Source organism: Aythya fuligula, chromosome Z, assembly GCF_009819795.1.
Source record: "Aythya fuligula isolate bAytFul2 chromosome Z, bAytFul2.pri, whole genome shotgun sequence".
Classification (NCBI taxonomy): Eukaryota; Metazoa; Chordata; class Aves; order Anseriformes; family Anatidae; genus Aythya; species Aythya fuligula.
This window is the reverse complement of record NC_045593.1, coordinates 28,868,211-28,885,352: the sequence shown is the minus strand read 5'-3', so window position 1 is coordinate 28,885,352 and position 17,142 is coordinate 28,868,211.

Genomic DNA, 17,142 nt, shown 5'->3' with positions numbered 1-17,142 from the left:
TTGCAGCAGCACCCAGAGGACTCCTGCTGATGTGGAGGTCTGGGAGGATGTCATTCCCTCCAGGAGGGAAATGGGGATGGTGTGAAGACTTTGGTTTCTCTTTTTGATGGGTAGACAATGGAGAATGCACAGTCTCCTGGGATCAGAGCAAGGGAGTCTGCGTCATGAACTCTCCTGGCTGTTCAGTCAGGCACATTTTCTCAGACAAGGTATTTTTGTTGCAGTCACCAGACATATTTGCATGGCTCTGAGAGGAGCTTTCAATAATTATTATCAAATTTGCTGGGCTCTGATCAAAGCTTTCTTGAAGTCTGTATTTATATCGCAGTCTGTTGTACAGCTGTGCTTCTCCTGGTCCTACCCTGCCCTGAGACATGAGACAGACATCATGTGTCCATGTCATGAGCCCTTACAGAGCCTGGTATCCCTGGGTCTGACTGAAGCCTGTCCTCTCTGCATGAGGACAGACAGAAATTCACCTGGGTACATGGGTCATCAGGGGTACTGCAGAGGCCAGAATAAAAATGTTGAGGTCTTGTACACATTTGGCACTAGGGTGACAGGGGCACTAGCAGTAGCAGAACAGGGTTTCTTCTCAGTGGGTTCCAGCATGTATTAACTGACAGAGCAGCTTGATTTCCAGCCTCCAGGAGCCAGAAGAAGCCTTGCTGCTGTAGTCAGGTGAGGCTGGTGGTGTGAAACCAGCCCGCAGGCAGCAGGGCTGAGATGGCACATTTCACACCAGCCTTTCTAAGACTGTTCCACACAGGCACAGCCAGCCAAGTTTCACGTCTCCTGGCCCCTTGCCCTGAGCCCTGGAAGTCTTGTCTCTTTCTGCCAGTCATTATGGACACTAATGCATCTTTTTGCACTGTCTGATGCAGGAACCTCTAAGCCGTGCTGACGCACGCAGCCAGCTCCAGTGACAGATCTCCCGATAACGCGTCGCTGCAAGTGAGCAGGTGCTGCTTCAAGCCAAGGACACATAAAAGCAGAGAACGTTTATCCTGTCAGAAGCCCTCTCATTAATCATCTTCAAATGCCATACTGATCAGATGTTTTTCTCCCCATTAACAAGCTTATACAAGCAGGCTTGTTTGACTATAGCTGGTGGTGAGTATAAGTCACTAGAAACCCACTGTAGAGTGTTTAACTTTTTTAAGTTTTCTCCTTTCCAAGGGTGTTGAAAGGTCCCATTTGCCTGTAACACTGCCTGCATTGTTCAACCTTCAGAAAGCCCTGTGTCTGTCAGCCCTTGTAGAGATTGTTTTGTTCCTCCCCCCCGTGTCCCTGCCCTCTGCTGCATTCTGTGGTCACCTGCGATGGAGGACGGCAAACAGCAGCCTAAGCTCCCGTGCCTTCCTTTCTTACCTCCACAAAGTAACTTGTCACAGCCATGAGAAAGGTTTCTATTTAAAAACAAAGAGCTGTGACCACAGAACTGTGACTAATATTGGAATTTAGCAAGAAGTCAGCTCTTGTTTCAAGAGGTTGTGTTGCAAGTTTGGGAACATTTGCTACTAAAGCTCTTGATGAATGACTCCAGGAAGAGGGAGTTAGTTTTTCTTATTTCTTCTTCTCTTTCAGAGTTCGTTTTGCACAGATGATAATGAGGAGTGTCAGGCAAGCATGTAGCAAACTGTTTTCTCTCTCTTGACAAAGCAAAGCTATCATTATGTGAGTTTGACACTGAGAACCTACTGGACTTAGACAATAAAGAGATTTAGAGAGAAAAGCATCGGAAAGAAAAAAAAAAAAAAAGAATAAACATAAATCATTTTGCTCTCTCAGGACAGAGTGTTTCAGCACATCTCATAAATGTCCACTTTTCATCCTTCTGCATTCATTTTTTTTCCCTCTGCCAAGTACAGTTTCATTCAGGTTGAAATATATTTGAAATAAAGAGTTTTAAAAGATCCTCTCTCTTTCTTTTTGTGTTTTTGCAGTATTTACCATAGATACTGACAGGGTAAGAAGAAACAATTTGCAGACTCCCATTTTAGATGAAAGTAGTCTCCTGGATCCAAATTACACTTAACAAAAAGGGTCTCCGTAGGTGCTCAGTGTCAAAGAACTCTTTCTGTTACCTCTGGCAGCTAGATCTGCACCAGGTCTAGCTGGGTTTGCCAAGCTGCACAATGCTCCCTGCCATAGAAAGTAGAACTTGACTGTATTTCTGTCAGATATTCTGTGGAAGATTTTTTTTTTTTTTCCCAGCATTCAGTCTTCTGTTTTCTGGGAACAAATGCGAAGGCATGAGCCTTCTACACCTTAAGTTATCTGAACTATGCAATTTTCTCCAACAGTTTGTGCAATGACCATTACATTTTCAGAAGGCAAAAATTATAATGCATTCCCTCTCTTCTTTTCCTGACTCTGGGCTGTTCGTCCCCCTGTAGGGCAAAAGGAGTTTTTTTCCCTGTAGGAAAGTATTTTTCATTCCCTCATCCCTCAGGATCAGCACTGCTGGGTAGAAAGAAGATATGAGTCTTCTCTGTTCTCCTCCTCTTTTATGTACTGTTTCAGCTACCCTGCATTTGCTCTGTTTTGCTTACTGATGTGCTGATTCCCTGGAAATTGTGTTGAAGGCATCAAGCTACACTAGGAGATCGGTTTTCCTCTGTGTTCAAAGCCTGTGTGCTCTAATCTTGTTAATGGTGACAGACAAACCCCTTCAAGGAGGCCTGGTGTCCACACCTCAGTTACTAATCATGAAAGAGGATCTTGTACAAAAATTTACCAAATTAACACTTATTTCGTCAGGCTCACAATTCCCATGTTGACTTTGCTGGTGTTGTGGTTTCAGCGTTAAGATAAAATAAAAAATATTCAGTCATCAATGAGTCTCAAAATGAACTTAGCAGAAAGTGCAGCTGATTGTTTCACCACTCCCACCATCCATGTCAGTGTTTATTTTTGTAACAGACTGCTCAAAGCACGGTCGTTCCTTTAGAGGCAGAGAAAAAGGCACAACCCCAGCTGTGCTGAAGTGGCCAGCATCCTGCTGTCCCCGAGTGTGGAGTGGCCAACATAAGGCCATGTTAGACAGATGTAGGGGCTGGCACCACAAAGATAGCCTGCTGCACTTAGGGTCTACACATTCTCTTTCTAAACAGATTCACTGGCTGTGCTAGTTTCTATCCTAGATATATGCTGTAAATTGCATCTCAGCCATCCTAATCCACCATTTGCCAGTTTCTCTTCCAACAAGAGGCAACTCCTCTTGTTAGAGGACCAGCAACATATACTCCAGAGGTGGTGTGATCTGGTTCTTTCCTTATATTTTCAGCTGTAGTAGAATTAACACCGATCATCCTCTGTCATACAGCACATTAAGATGTTGCTAAAAAGCTTTATTAAGTTAATAAATGAGTTAAATAAACATCTAATATTCTGATAAAGCATCATAAAATCTAACTTGTTTCATACCTTGGATATTTAGAACTGCTTAGGAAGCATGACATAATAAAGCTCCAGAGTAACCCAGCTGCCAGTTCTTCTGTGATCATCTCTTGCATTCATTGGCTTATTCCCATTAGTAATGACAAAGATGCCACTACACACTGCTTGGAATAGGAAGTGATTATCCAAGGTTTATAAGCACTGAGGTTGCCCCTTGCTGATGTATAAACAAACTCCCAATTGATGACAAAAGAAGACTTGTTTCCACGAGTCCAAATGCTGTAAGTTGGAAGATACAATAGACGAGAGTATTTATCTGGACCATCTACTTCCTCCCTCAAAAGGCATGTCTAAGTGGAATTAACACTAATAGTGGATACATGCAATGACAGAAGATCATATTTATGGCCTTTTAAGTTTTTGGCTGTGCTCCATAGTTTTTTGGCTTGGAACACTTCCAAATCAAAGTAAATTTAAATATGTTTGAATGAGTTAAATGACTGATGATTTCCTAACAACTGCAACATGTCCTTGCTCCTGTGCTTGTCTTCTACTCATTTTGCATAGCTGAGCTACCAAGAACTTCACTGGCCTTGCACCTGATAAACTATTACAGAAAGGAGATTGGAAGCATGCTTGGCACTTGGCAAGTTACGTGCTTGATCCAAGGCCTACTGCAGCCAATGAAGGACTGCTGCTTGCTTTCAGAGGAGACTGAATAAAGTCCTATGCAATCACCATAGAGCCTGGGACTTGCTGAACTAAAAGCTGTGTGTAAAAATGCTAGCATTCTTATAACATAATGCTTGTTGTTAATGAAAGTCATTGTTTCAAGACATATGAAACGAGCATTTCACCTAACAGCGATGTATTCTCACATAAAAGCTGTGTTACTATTTTAGTGAAAAAACTTCGAGGCACCATAGGAGATTTCCTTTTGTTAGACCTTCAAAATTATATGGGTATAATGTGATTTTTTCCAAGGCTGCAAAAAGCTGCAAAATCAGCTGCTTGCCACACTGTACATATTCTCATTTGAGCTAAAGCAGTGAGACAGTGAGGCACCTTCTTGCAGATGTACTGTGTATTTTGGAAGCCAAAGCATGCAGGTGCCTTGCCCTGACAGAGTCTATCAAGCAACAACACAACAGTGAATATTGTGAGGCAGCAGCCATGAAAAAGGGAATAGCGCCATGTCAAGCAGCCAGCATCAGAGTGGCACCTGGCCACTGGTGTTCAGGGCTGCCAATAATGAACAGTCATGTTTTAAACTCCACAGCAGTGCTTAAAGCTCACTTATTTTTCTCTTGCACCAAAACTCTGCAGTGCAAACTCCTTTTGTGTTATTGACATGGTGCTGAAGGCTGTTGCCACAGCCTTGGCTTACATCTGTCTTCAAAGCACAGGGTTGCTGATGTGATGCCAGCAAATCATCTTTTGACACTGCAAATAGATGCTTTGTAGGCTTATATCTGGAAAACACACCACATTTGGTACCATTCACATCAAGGAAATTTCTCATTGGCCTCCCCCCTGGAAGTACATTTCCCTACGTAAGAGCAACTCCCAGTCCTAAACCCCTGGTATCCTTGACGGCACTGATTTACACCTCCCTTCCCCAGGAGTATATAAGTCTGTTTCCCCAAAACATTCTCCCTGTTAATACCTACGTAAGTCTGGATGATAATTTATTTGAGTCATAGAAATAACTCATTTAGACCTTAATATGATTTTTCTATCAAGCCATGAAATCTGATTTTTTTTTTTTTCATCCATGTCCAACTGATTGAATGTGTTTTCTGTCTTTGTGATTTACACTGTACCTAATTGTAGCATGAACAGGTTAGCTCCTCAGAAATAACTAACAGGTGTAAAATTATGTGCACTCACATTACCCCCATCCGGGTGATTTCACACTCCATATCCAAATGCAGCAGCTTATTTTTCTTTTCTGGCAAGTGGTTGAAAACTAACTCAAGGTGGAATGTGCCCTGCTGGAAATCAAACTGCAAGCATGAAACTTCATCACGGTCTTAAAACAATGTTTGCTTCATACCGTAACGTACCATAGAAAGATGTCAGTCAGGTGACTTCATTATTTGTGTATCCTACAAAGCATAATTTAAGGACAGATTGTGATCTATATAATTATTTGGCAGGTATAAGGTGTGGAAATCATGTCAGCAATGATGTTCCAGAGACTTTTCTATGTGTTTTAGCTGGACATACAGTGCATGTGGTGGTAGTGACATGACACTTGCTATATCATGATTAAAAAAACAATACACTTGCTAACTTTTTTAAAAATTATTTTATAAAATATTTTAATTTTGTATTTGGTTTCCAGTTGCCATTTGTGTTCTTGTTATGAAATATATATATTGTATATGCAAATTAGAGTCTTAAGTTTAAAAATCAACTCCCTAAATCAAAGCTGCTCTCTGATTTTCCAAATATTTCCTTCCTGAAGTCCTTATATTTGTAGCTTGCCTGTGCAGAGCTGTGGAAGAGACTATCATACATTCAAGTACTGAATAACAGAGGCAGTTTAATCTCAGAAGTGGGGTGAGTGTGAAGATGTGCCCTGCAGCTACTGGAACACTAATCAGTTTAGTTTAATTACATACTTACTGTCTGTGAGAGATATTCAGCTCTGTTATTTGTGTTTGAAAACCAGCTTACTTAGCCATATCACTTGATGCTGAACACTTCCTTAAACAGCAACTAGATTTCTTTCTATCTCACATGTTCCTCAGGCATGTTAATACCATACCTATTGTAATATCATTGAGATAAATATCTTCAAGTACTTTGTCCTAGCTCTGAAGACAATTTTGGCTTTGGAAAATCTCCCTAGCTATCTACTTTGTGTTGTCCTGCCAGAGTTATGCACCATAAGTTCTGAGCATTGAACTCTTCTGGATTTGAGTTCTGTGTCACTGATATCTCTCCTACTGGAAAGTTAGGTGCAAAAAAAACAGGACCCTGTAGCCACTGGCACATGCTGGTATGAATTTGACCATAAGAAAAATATGTGCTTCAACCACATAATATAAAAGATATCCCATGGCTAGTGTAACGTCAGAAGCTGTTTGGATTGATACTACTAGTATTTTATCTTAAATTAATTTCCAAGTAACTGTAACTGAGAGAAAGGAGCTGTCAAAGGCACATGCAGAAAACTAAGGGGGGGTAAGAACCTGTGGGAGATGCATACAACGTGGTCTTCAGTTTGTCTACAGTGGGATTAACCATCATTTTTGTGAGTTAAGAGTAAGATAAACTACAAGATGGGCAAATCAAAATAAAATACATGAAGAAAATGATTTAAGAAAATGAGGAGACTGAGGGCAAAGTCTTTTTTTTTTTTTTTTTTTTTTTTTTCCCCCAAAAGCAAGAATTTGTAGCATTCTCCTTTATAGAGCCTAAAGTTCATGTACATATTGAATACATAACTTCTGCGCAGTTGGCTCTTCTGGGCTCCATAAAGATCAAAGAGGAGCCAAAATACTGCAAGACCTTCAAGAATAAGCAGAAAATGTATGGCTGCCCTCCAGAGGTCTTTCCCTGGCTTTGTTCAGCAGTAATTGTCAATAATAGGCATTGCAAGAAGGCCAAATGCATGCTGTGTCTGTTCAGTATTTTGCTTCTCACTCTGAAAGGGTTTTTAGAACAAGACTCTATCATATGTTCCCTGAAATTAGTTTCCCCCTTAGAATTATGCAGATCCCCTTTAAAGGGGAAGGGGATTTAAAAAAAAAAAAAAAAAATCAAATTGCTGAGCTACCTACTTTCCAGGGAGGGAATGAGGGGCGGGTAGTGGCAGGAGCCTAACCCTGCCTGGTATATCAAGGTTAGGGTCCTGGGCTCGGGCAGGTAGATGAGGTAGATGAGGCAGGTAGATGAGGAGCTTTCCAGTCTGACCAGGCTAGCTGAGTTGAGGAAGCCACACCTGAGAGGAAGTGTTATAAGGTAAATGCAAAGTTACTACTGGGAAACAACCCAGTGTTTCTTCCAGGTAAGGAATGTGGCAACCTACTGTCTCCATGCAACTCTTTGGTTTCTTCAAGACAGACAGAGAAAATTATGTACATCAGCAAGTGCAAAGGCCCTTTCCCCTTGCTTTCCTCAGATGCATACATCAGCTGGAATCCAAAGCTAACTGCCCAGACTATGACAGTTTGTGCATCAAAGCAAGGGAGGGATTTGTCCTCTTGTTAGGCTGGTATTCTCCACAGGCTCTTCAGATTTCAGGCAGGGACATGGGTCTGAAGCATGGAGATTTAAGTGGCTTTCAGTCAGCTGTTGAGGGACAAGGGATTTTCCACATCTCTCAGGAAGAGGATAATGTGGTGATCTGTAACTTTTAAACATATCTTGTGAGAAATATTGGAAAAACTCACATTATTTGAGGACATACGTTATGCAGTGCCAGCCACTGGGGTCTCCAGTGGAAACAGCCGTCCCTAAGGAACTGGATCTTTTAAATGGTTTCAGATAACCTGGACAAAGGATGCTAAATATCATATGGTGGTATTTGAATAGAGCCACATTCTACAGAAAAATTAAATTGTGTTTTCAGACAGTAAGTTCAGAAAAGAGAAGAAAGTTGGAATATGCATATTATCACTGTAAGGCTGAATAACCAACCCTCTGATTCTGGGGAGCTCCTAACAAGAGTACCAGAGGGTGACAAAGGCTCAGGGTACAATACTTTTGCACAAATTAATGCAAGGCAGGTAACTGGCCAAGGACAAAGCAAAAATATGAGGAAAGCTGCTCAGGCTGGACTGTAGATTTATCAGGGTGGGCAGGACAGGGTCCTCAAAAAACATCCCCAAGGGCTGCATGCACACTGGCAAATTCCACTAACAACAAGCAGTAAGAGAAAGGTGCACACTCTTCAGTGGGTCACAGACCGTTGCAAGAAGTTGACATTGCCAGCTGTATGTGTATTGGCAGTGAGGAGGAGATCAAGAAAGACAACTCAGGTGTGGCCTAACACAGTTCACTCTTCCTGAGGCAGAAGGATGGAGTAGTAGGTTTTTAATCCCTTGCACCAGCAACACTGGTGTTAGCTCTGAAATAAGATTGCAGGCAGTATAAAGTAAACAGGAAATTTTAGGCTCTACAATGATGAGTTTGTCATTCAAGAAGAATCTGAATGGGTTATACCTGTTAATAGCAAATGAGAGGTGGTGATATTTGTCATGTTACAGGAACAATGTAACCAACTGTATTTTCACAAGTTCTCAAATCATATTTAACAACTCTGTGGAGGAAAAGAGGACCTGAATTACTGGAGAAGATAACATAGCTCGAAATGGGGTACAATACTGTGCTGAAGAGGTCCAGCTGTCATACAGTTTACTGCCTTTGGAGAGTTCTGACTTCCAGAGAAAACAAAAAACAAACAAACAAAAAAAGTAAAAAAAAAAAAAAGTGCATTATTCTACTCTAACCATGATAGATGCATTGAAAAAAAAAACAGAGGAGATGAGCAAATTTTCTGTTTCCTACTAAACAAAAAATACTAGGAAAGATGGGAGACAGTGTTTTTTTGTTTGTTTGTTTGTTTTTGTTTGTTTGTTTTCTCAGTTGAGCAGGTGCCCAGCCATGCTTGTTCAACCAATTACTTGGGAAATAATATTTCTTAAAACTGCCAATTGAATAGTCTTCAGTATCAAACGTGTTTTGGTGATAAGGTCAGTATTCTGTGTTGATACAAAAGGTCTACAGAAGTGTTGCTTTGATATGATAAGAAAATAAATGGTAAATAAGCTTAAGAGGAGGCCTGAGTCTCTTCATTTGCAGAAAGAGAACATGATGCTGAACTGAGTTGGAAAGCTGGCCTCATAAAGCCAGGCACACAGAAGAGTGGCCATGGGTAAGGTACATCACCATCTGAGGGGCCATCACTATATAGTACAGTTGCAGTATGACATATCAAGGGTATCCTTCAACACGTCTGCCACAACAGGTAAGAACAAAAGTGAGAAAAGATTGAGGATTGTGGAAGAAACAGCAGGTGCCTGTGTTGCTTAGTGCTCTGCTATCATGGCTAGATTGTCTTCAGGATACACCTAGCCCAGATCTGCCTGTATCAGGCAGCAGTTTGCAAGGCATACATGTCACAGCCTGGTTTAGTGACCAAACTTTGGACTACCTTATACAATATCACTGGACTTGTGTCAGAGAGTGATATGTTGCTGTGCATAAGTGTGCAGGGCTGTGATCAGTATTAGTTTTGCTCCCTAGACATGAGCCTTCCTGAGCAGGAGCAATTACACAGTTCCTGCAGCTTCATTGTGGGAGCAGTGAGCAGCTCTGGGGCAGGCTGAGTGTGAATAGGTACCTCCAGGGCTATTTCCTCTGAAATTGTGGTTGAGAATCTCACAGAGGGAGGCTGTGTGTTCCCTGGGTTGCCCACTTGAACAGCTTCTCCCTCCAACTCCATAAACTGCAAATCCTACCTCATTAAGGGGTCATCAAGGTAAAGTAACCACCGCAAGGCATTCATGATGCTTTGGAGCAGGCTTCACTTTGCTACAACAGTTTTCATGGCTGGGGAAATTTTCAAGCCAGGTGTATTTATCAAATTCACTCTCTCTAAATTTATTCTAATATAGCCTTTTGACTCATTCTAAATACAAAAAAGAGATCCAAAAAAAGCATCAGAAATTATTATTTTAGGCAGAAAATGGTATGAAAAAATGTCCTGGTTTCAGAAGAATAGGAGGCTTATGTATAAAACAGTCAGTAAAATATCCTGTCACAAGTGAGAAAGCAGATGCGTGAAACTTGAAAGAAAGAAAACATCCTCAAGTTTTGTTTGTGGTTAGCAAAGACTGTAGAGTCAATATGAAGTGCAGAAGTGCATGGTGTCCAGGGTGGAGAGAAGATGAAAAGCGACTGATGGACCAAACAGTGGTTTGCAAAATGGAGGTTCTTATTAATGGAAATAACTAGGAGGTCTTACAAAGACAGCACTGTCCCACTAGGCCCATAAAATGGCATGGACATAGCTGAAGAAGTGGGGTTGCAGGAACTCATGGAATTACCCTCTTTGTACGACATGATGTCTCTTCAGGGAGCTAGAACTTGTCTGTGGTTGTGATGGAGCAAGAAAGACTGATCTTTGTGTTTGGTCTTATCACACCTTCCTCTGCTCTGTCATCAAAAGCAGCAAGACTTGGGTTATTGCAGAAATGTAAGATGAGTGTGCCCACTGTAAGGACACATGCCACACAGTACACATGCAAACATCCACGTTTCACAATACAAGTAGCTTCTGAGGCAAGACTCCAACCCAAGCTTCAAAGCCCATTCTAAAGAATTCCTGTGGGCAAAAGCAGTTTCACCTCTGCAGGGTGGGTGGATAAGTACAGGGAGACACAAGCCTATGCAAACCCAGGTTTTAAGCAGATCTTCCCAAAGGCCTGCTGATCATTCCTTGGAAGGCCTGCATGTATTCATATTTAGTTTAGGAATGGGATTGCAAGACCTAAGTCTCATGCCTAGGCAGGAGGCTTGAGAAGCACAATATAGACACTGTGTGGTATTAGTTACAGGTGGTAATTTGTACAGGAAGTCTGTGGGATAGAGTCTGCTGATTTGATGTAGCTCATGAGTGCCACTTCCTTCTTCCAGTATGGATGTAACCCTATTTCTTAGTCTGTCTGTTGTTAAAATGGGGATACAGCTCACCTATAACATGTGGGAGTAATAAGCCTCAACTAAATGATGCTTACAAAGTGATTTGCATTCCTTGAAAGGAACGTGTTGTACAAACACAAAATATTTCAGTCAAACTCTATGTAAAGGTTGCATTTATAAATGGTGTACAAGGGTGTAACAAATGATTAACAGATGTTATAGCCATGTTTCAGAGATTAATGTACTCTAGATGGTTATAAACTATCTATTGAGTTGTTGGACTCTTAAAGGATCTAGAGAAGTAGATTAACCATGGATTAAAGTATCAGTCGTATGTTGAACTCATTTATAATTGTACCCTTACTAGAAAATGTGAATATATTTTTCTTGGGGTTTCATTCACTGGAAAAGAGCAACGGTGACTTGGGTCTGTCATTTCACTGTTACAAACAAGATGCAGGGTGGTAAAAGCATTACTCCTTCTTTTAAGACACTTTATTATGTTGATACAAAAATTCATATAATGGAAATCACACATCTTGACACCCTTCTTCTCTTACTCCTAGAGAAGGCTAAACCCCTCTATACCTTCGGATTAGATTCTTTGCAGTTTTTTTCTACATAACTAGTAAAGTGAATTTGTTATATTGTTCTCCTCAGAAACTGATAAAGAACAAAAATAAAGTAGGTATGAAAATTTAAAAAAATAAAAAAAAACACAAACAAACATAAACCTCAAGTTATTCAACTCCCACAGAGATCTAACATTAATTAAACTAATAAATAATGTGGTAACAAAAGTAGCCTTTGTACCCAATTATTACATTTACTGTCAGTCATTTTTAGCAGTGCTGCTCCAATTCAACAACTGTTACTTAAAAACTTCCAACTTTTTATGTCTTTAAAATAGTCCCATGTGAATGATTACTCCAGCTTTTTAAGTTATCCAGCACTCAACTTTTTGTTCCCATCCTCTCTTGTTTTATTTATTTATTTATTTATTTATTATAATTTCTAAATTTTGTGTTTCTAAATTTTGTGTGTTTAGTGTCATTTAGTAGCTATTGTATTGAACCATGAAAGTGATTCTACCCTTGCCTTCTTCAGTGCAAATCCAGAATAAGTAAGGTGGTGTGACACAACAGCAGAGGAAATGTCTATGTGGTCTGATTTTTTAGGTCTGAACCTAAGTTCCCTCTTCTGTCTAGCTCTGCTCATGTGGATGTGAGTTGCTTCTATCAATCATCATTACCACAGTAATCATCCCACAGGGATATGCTCAGTCTGTGCTCTAAATCAAATTGCCTGACACCATGGCTGTTCCTGTGGGTTCATGAAAGGAGCACTCTGATACCAGCCCCTGCATGCCAGTATATACAGTGTCTCTGAGCTGCTTTATTAGCCACCGAGTCTGTAAATATGGAAAGAAAATAGTTCCTGCTGCTTGTGTTTCAGGAGTAAAACCATAGGGGTTTGACATAGAAGCAAACAACTACCGAGAGTGCAGCTTCTGAAAAATGGGCCACACCAACCAGCCATTGTCGCCCAGCGTCATCCACAGTGCTATCTTTCTCTCTTGTATGCAATGTGTCAGACACCACTCGATGACAACAGCTGTTAAACAACAGCATTTGTGTTGCCTGACCCTGTTTAACCAGCTCCATCTATTTTATCTTCAATTTAAATCCATAAGTTGTCGCACCTCCTTATGTAATAAACTCCAGTGCAGAATAATAAACCAAACCCAGGAACCTGGAGGAGTGCTAGTTGCAGCATGGCACAGGTCTTCTCAGAAGGACTTGTGCACATAGCCTTGTTTGGGACCATAATGAGCATGGAATGACAAGCCTGGATTTTTATTTTTTTAAATCTATTTTCCAACAACACAAGAAAGCATTTTCTTTGCAAACTCAATTCCTACATACATGTATTTTCTGCTCCCTACCTGTTATTTACCTCCCTTTACACATGAATTTTATTTCATGCTTTTATTAATAGAGGTCTTACCCCCTTCTCCATCCCATGCTTTCTGTGTTTCAGAAGTAACAAAAGAAACTGTATCAAATCAATAAATTCCTAGCTGAGAGGCCAGCTCCATCTAAGCCCTTAGACCCACTGGGCATTGGCTTGCTGAGTGTAACCTGAAATCTTAAAACACTTTCTAGACGAACATTAAGGTACAAATGAGGGCTGGTTTGTCTCTCAAGTCAACACTTAAAATGAAAAAGCTGATGATGTTTTCATTGAGGTGGAAAGAGTGGCAGACGGCCTCTTGACAGAGGATTACCAAGAGAGAGAAAACAGAGCTAAAGTTCTGTTTTCACTTTTCAACTGCAGAATGAAGGAGGGAGGTCGGGGGGCTGGTGAGGAGGTTAGGAGTGGGGAACTGCATTTTTTCCTTGCGTTTTTTTTTTTGGTCTCAGTTACATATATATCACCATGGCTAAATTAAAAGGCCTGTATTCTGCTGATGGATGGGCAGTAGGTTTTGCCTGGAACCACAGGAACTTTCAGGACAACATTGGCAATACCTGCGCTAGAGGGAAATTGCCATTATAAGCTGACTGTTGAACTTCCCTTCCAGTAACAGACTGGGACTCAATCCATGCAAGCTCTTTCTGTACTTCTCTTTCTGTAGCAAAACATTTTATAAGTCTTTCAGGACCCAGTCCTCAACAAGGTACTTAAAACCAGGGGATCTTAAATTCACACTGACCTCTCCTGAAAAGGTTGGAAATGGGGAAAAAAATCACACATTAAAACGAAACAAACAAACAAACAAACAAAAAACAGAGCTACTTTTGGGGTGCAACTGAATGCACTGATTTGTACTTGTGCATAGAAGAGAATAACATAGGCTGGAGCTTCTGGACCATCAGAGGGTTGCTGATATATTCCTGGTTAGACAAGCAATTGCAGACTGCACAGTCTGCAGCTCCCCTCTTACTCATAGTGTACCTGCTCTCAGGGTGCAGGTAACCCCCTTAGACCAGACTTCAGCCTTTAAACCTGGGACTGGAACTCTGCTCAGACTCTACCCACCAATGGGCACTATCACATAGCCTGGGACAACACTACAGGCTGTTTGGGTAGAAAAAAGGACTGCACTGTAACCAACTCAGAAGGGGTCTTCCCCAGGGAAAGGAAGCAAGCATGAGCAATGACAGCAAGCATTCATGTTTACAACATTGTTAAATGAAAACAAGTTGAAGTTCTTCGACTTAGCATGTTCCTTCTAGAAACCCACATTCTTGGAAGGATTGATGCCTACACTTTGACTTTTCTTGGGTCAGGCTGCCCTATTTAACTGAAAATTATAATACCTTGCTGTCTTGATGTTGAGGTCATGTCTCAGGATCAAGCTGCACTTCTGTCATTCCAGTTATCTGTATTTTTCTCCCTGATTTAGTAGACTATTCCCATCAGTGGAGACATCTGACTCTAGTATTTCCAAGAGGAACAACTTTATCCTGTCTGTCTATCAAGGTTCTGGACCCTGGGTCATCCTGAGGGGACTAAGAGGACTGCTCAGCAGTCAGCTTCAACCCTCTTGCTGTTTGGCTGGTTTTACCCATATACTCCTGGACAAGAGTAGCAGGTGTGGGACAGGGAGATGCCTGGTCAGTCAAGCCGTGTATTTTCAGAAGGAAATATAATTACAACTTTCTGAAAATTAAGTTCCTTCTGGTCAGGTACCCTTCCTATTCCTGTCATCTCCTGAAGAAAAAAAAAAAATTATTATTTTTTATATATATTTATAATATGTCAAACTGCTCATGTCTGACAAATCTTGGCCAGGTTCATCTCTGCAATCTCATAGCCAAAGTAAACATTGCAAAAAGCACCATAACACATATGTTCCATCAACATCTTGCCTTTACCACATGCACACTCTTGAAAAAGTTGGTGGAAAAAAAAAAAAAAAAGAAATAAAAGTAAAGATGATTGAATCACACATGTAGTGAATATGAACCCAGGTGGAAATGTTTAGGAAATGTTTAGTATGTTATAAAAAAAAAAATCACTTTTAAGAAAAAAGGATACGTAGAAGTAGAGACAGTTCCACAGCAAGTCTGAGCCTAGACTGAAAGGCTCAACACATCATAGAGCTGGGTAGTGTTTCAGCACTGCTTGGAACCAGAGAGTGTTGCACATGTCACTGCTTTTCCATTAACGTGCAGACAGAAATTAGCCCATGAGGCCAATATACAGTAAAAGGGAATATCAGAATGGTCATCCACCTAGAGCAAAGTGATGATAAAAGAAAGGCAGAACAAGGAGTAATGTGTGATGCACAGTGTGATATAGACAGACAACTGGGACTGAACACGAGGGGGGACAACACTGGAGGGGAACTGCAAAAGTGAGGTGGGTGGAGGGGTTGAAAAGTGTACCACAAGGGCAGAACATGAAGTACTGTGGGCTGGGATGCAAAAGCAAAAGTTTGGATGCCAAGGAACACTGTGAGGGAAAAGCTTGCACAAGAAAGGGAGACATTGCAAGAGGAAGAAAGAATTCCTGAAGAGAGAAAAGATGGACAACTAGAGAAGAGAAAGGAGGAGAGGGTAAATGAGAAGATGAAGGTAGAATAATAAGTTCATAGAATTACTTCAGTTGGAAATGGCATCTAAGACCATCATGTTCAATCGTCAACCTACTACTTCCAAATCTACCACTAAACCATGTCCCTAAGCACCCCTACAACCACATCCACAAGTCTTTTAAATACCTCCAGGGATGGTGACTCAACCACTTCTCTGGGCAGCCTGTTCCAACGCCTCACAACCCTTTCAGAGACATTTTCCTAATATCCAACCTAAACCTCTCCTGGCATAATTTGAGGTCATTTCCTCTTGTCTTATCACTTAGTGCTTAGTGCTTAGTGATGCCCACATCACTACAACTTCTTTTGAGGTTAGAGTGTGATAAGATCTCCCCTGAGCCTCCTTTTCTCCAGGTTAAACAACCCCATCTCCCTCAGCTGCTCCTCATAAGACTTGTTTCTAGACCCTTCACCAACTTCATAGCCCTTATCCGGACATACACACATCGATGTCGTTCTTATAGTGAGGGACCCAAAGCTGACCATAATATTCAAGGTGCAGCCTCTCCAGAGCTGAATACAGAGGGACAATCACTTCCCTAGTCTTGCTGACCATGCTATTCCTGATACAAGCCAGGATGCTCTTGGCCTTCTTGGCTACCTGAACACACTGCTGGTTCATACCCAACTGGCTATCAACCAAGGTCCCTTTCCTCTAGGTAGTTTTCCAGCCACTCTTCCCCCAGCCTGTAGCGCTGCAGGGGTTGTTGCATCCCAAGTGCAGGACCCAGCACTTAGCCTTGTTGAACTTCATAAATTTGGCCTCAACCCATTCATCCAGCCTATCCAGATCCCTCTACAGAGCCCTCCTATCCTCGAACAGATCAGCACTTGGTCCTAACTTGGTGTCGTCTATGAACTTACTGATGGTGTACTCAATACCCATGTCCAGATCACTGATGAAGATATTGAAGAGAACTGGCCCCAGTACTGAGCCATGGAGACATCACCTGTGACCAGTCACCAACTGAATTTAAATCTGTTCACCATGATTCTTTGGGTCCAGCCACCCAGGCAATTCTTTATCCAGAGAAGTAGACACCTGTCCAAGCAATAAACAGCCATTTTCTGCAGCAGAATGCTGTGTGAAATGGTGTCAAAAGCTTTACTAAAGCTTAGATAGACAACATCAACAGGCTTTCCCTCCCCCACCGAATGTGTCACCTTGTTGTAGAAGAACAGATTTGTCAAGCAGAACCTGCCTTTCTTAAGCCCACTGACTGGCTGGCCCTAATGACCTTGTTGCCCTGTAACTGTTGCATGATGGCACTCAGGATGTTCTGCTTCATGAGCTTGCCTGGCACCAAGGCCATACTGACAGGCCTGTAGCTCCCCTGGTCCTCCTTCCAGTCCTTCCTGTAGATGGGCATCACATTTGCTAGCCACCAGTCCACTGGGACTTCCCTTGATAGCCAGGACTGCTGATAAAGAAAGAAGATAGAGCAGATTGAGCCAATGGGCCATTGTTTGATGAATTTTGG